At 48.8% G+C, this 3333-nt stretch overlaps 1 pseudogene; it reads right to left on the reverse strand.

Annotated features, from left to right (window-relative positions):
* Positions 1-1061: 1061 nt before the first annotated feature.
* LOC119279266 overlaps positions 1062-3333 on the reverse strand; it is a 10909-nt pseudogene continuing 8637 nt past the window's right edge.

The raw sequence follows: 3333 nt of genomic DNA on the forward strand, positions 1-3333 counted from the left end.
CGACAGAATGAAAGGAAAGGAAAACTTGATCGAGGAGGGGCGCGGCAGTGCCGGGGGGGATCTCACCGGCGCCACAGCAGGGCGTCGCCGGCGGCTGGGCGGAAGAAGCGCGTCGCCTTCGGTCCGACCGAGCCGGACCGAGCCAAGGCAGGACCGGACCGATCAATTTTCGGTCCCCTTTTCACGGACCGGGCCGGTCAGTTTTTTTGTCGGTCCGGGCTATTTCGGTCCGGTCCACTTCGGTCCACGAGCGGGCCGAAAAGACCGCTCGCCCCGTCCACCCTGACCTGTGGTGGTGTCTGGGCCATCTCCCCAGTCCAGCGGCTTCTGGTCATCCGCGTGCTCCTGTATTAGGCGGGCGCTCTTCCCTAGCTGCACCTTTTCCCCCACTACAGCTAGCATTCATAGGTATATAGTACCTATGATGCCACTTGCAGATTTATGCAAGGATTCTCCTACCAATCAACTAACTAAGTGTGCAAGGATTTCGAGCACGCGCCAGCGAGGTGAACAGCTTGAGCTTACTAAGGCTCTAGGGATAATCCAGAGGGGACAAATGGCTACTCGACTACCGCCTGAATTCACACCAGTGGCATGGTAAGGAGCACAACTTGTTTCTTACTAGAAGTGCAAAAATGTTGTGAAATATGATGTCATATACCATGGTGATAGGGAGTATTACACGGTCACAACAGCAGCAGAGTCAGTCCAGTCAGACTCGACACGCGCTAGGAATGGCTGGTCTTTTCGTGAGCAGGAATGTAATTCATGACTGGCTTCTCATGTATAATACGCTAGTTGTGTTGTGTGGCTTGTGTCTCCGTCATACATATTAACCTCATACATCTTAAAGGCTAGTTGAGCTAAAACTTAAATGCCATATACAATACGTTTTCCTAAGCACAAGAGTACCTATGTAATGAAAACACACTTGCATTTTTTCCTGCCACAATCTAAGTTATATCTTGTCATGATTATCTCAGTTCACCTAGGACCTGATACATGCCAGGCTAGAGGTGGAGCCGAGGAGCTCACATTCACAGTAATAGCAAACAGTTTTTCTAAAGCACATCTAGATTTGTAATAAACAAGTTGTGCTCAATGTTGGTCGCCGCATTGTTGGCACCTTTCAAGACATTGACAACCTCAGACATATGATGCCTTCTCTTGCAATCACTTAGTAGACACCACATTGCAAGCTTTGTCATCTGAATTACCTCTTGCTCATGTGTTTGCATGTCATTACTGTTCTTGTCAATTAAATCTACCAACAAATCTGTCTTAATATTTTCTTCAACATGGTAATAAGATGTAGGCTCTCTTCAGATCAGGAAGTGTTGAGATTCTTTCGACCTTTTCTGTAATCTGCGACGTCAACCATTCCGGAGCTAAATAGCCTGGTGTGCCTCTCATTCGTAACCACTTGGCTCATACCTCTATCAATAAGCTTGCATAGTCCAAAATCAGAAAGCGTAATGTTGAAGTTTTCAACTAAGAGGATATTTTGTGGCTTGACATCAAAATGAGAAATCCTCTTCATGCACTCCTCATGAAGGTAAGAGAGGCCCTTAGTTATGCCCGTGCTAATCTTGCCCTGCACCCTCCACTGTATTGTCATGTCGACAATATATCTACTTGACCAAAGATCCAATTAGCATATACTCATAAACCAAGACCCTATGGGTTTTCTCCGCACAGAAACCAATCAGCTTGACCAGATAGATATGATGGATGCTGCCGATTGTCTGAACCTCTGCCAAAACTCCGCTTTTCCCTTGACCCTGCTCGATCCAAATGTTTTACTGCAATTGCTTCCTCACTGAGACCCTTGAAAATAGACCCAAATCCTCCTTCCCCAATCTTGTCTCGGAATTGCTCGGTTGCTAATTACAACTGTTGAAATGTAAACCTCGTTGGTGTTTTTTTTGTAGGTTTCCAAAATCTTCATCTTCCTCCTCCATCTCCTGGCGTCAGCGTGCTCTCTTTTTTGTACGACTAAAAGGATAAAGCTCCAGTCAGTATGAAAGAGAGTACGGAAGCTAAAACCAAAATGACCAAGCCTAGTGATGAGACTGTTATGCCCATGGACGCAGCTACATGAGGATCTGGGGGTATAAGATGTTAGATCGTTCAGGCACAGAAGACGATCTGGTAGTTGGTGCCTGTTGGACAAGTGAACGTTGTGCTTGAGCTATCATCCCTGGAGTAGCTATATGCGTCTGGGCACATCTGCACGAAGAGCAGCTGAGTAGGTGGTGGGTTTGCAACTGCTCGACTTCCCAGTGCAGTAGTACTTGCTCTGGTTGAACATTGTGCAAGGATTGTTGCAACCCCCGGGGCCTGAAACTGGCTCTGGCACTGCGAAGTGATGTTGGTTGTGCATCGTGCTCCCTTGATGCAACCTAGCCCTCCCTGGGCCGGCACCAGCAGGATGTCCATGGGCACATTGAAACCTTGGAGAAGGAAGATGTCAAAAAAATTGTACTATTGAACTGGCCACTAGTGAACTCTACGAGTGTGCTCGGCAGCTGGTTGGGGGACTCGCAGGCGAGCAAGCCTTCGCAGTCACCCGTCCGGCATGATTCGTTGCCCTTGCCATCGAATGAGCAGCGCATGCGTGCCCAAATTCTCTGCCCACTAGTCGTGCCACTAGCGGGCACCTCCAGCATCCATGACTTCCCCTCATCAAGCCGCATGCCATCGCCTGGCACAGTGTCCGACCACACCATATATTAACATTGGTTGGTGATGTTTATGGTGGCTAATGTTGAAATATATATTCACGTATCTCTCCACCAGTTCGGACTTGGGATGAGTTCGTTAGAGCATTAATTCAATACCAAGAGATCTTGAATTCAAGATCTTGATGGGGAACATAGTAATAATTCAAAAATTTCCTACGTGTCACCAAGATCAATCTAGGAGATGCTAGCCACGAGAGAGAGAGGGAGTGCATCTACATACCCTTGAAGATCGCTAAGCGGAAGCGTTACAACAGCACGGTTGATGGAGTCGTACTTGCGGCGATTCAAACCACGGAAGATCCGATCTAGCGCCGAACAGACGGCGCCTCTGTGTTCAACACACGTATAGTCCGAGGACGTCTCCTCCTTCTTGATCCAGCAAGGGGAGAGGAGAAGTTGAGGGAGAGCTCCGGCAGCACGACGGCGTGGTGGTGGAGCTTGTGGTTCTCCTGCAGGGCTTCACCAAGCACTACCGAGGAGGAGGAGGAGGTGTTGGAGGAGGGAGGGGCTCTGCCAGGGGAAGGATGCTGCAACCCTCCCACCCTCCCTCTATTTATAGGGTGAAGGGGAGAGGGGCCTGGCCCCTCTA

This window comes from Triticum dicoccoides, chromosome 3B, assembly GCF_002162155.2.
Source record: "Triticum dicoccoides isolate Atlit2015 ecotype Zavitan chromosome 3B, WEW_v2.0, whole genome shotgun sequence".
In the NCBI taxonomy this organism is placed as follows: Eukaryota; Viridiplantae; Streptophyta; class Magnoliopsida; order Poales; family Poaceae; genus Triticum; species Triticum dicoccoides.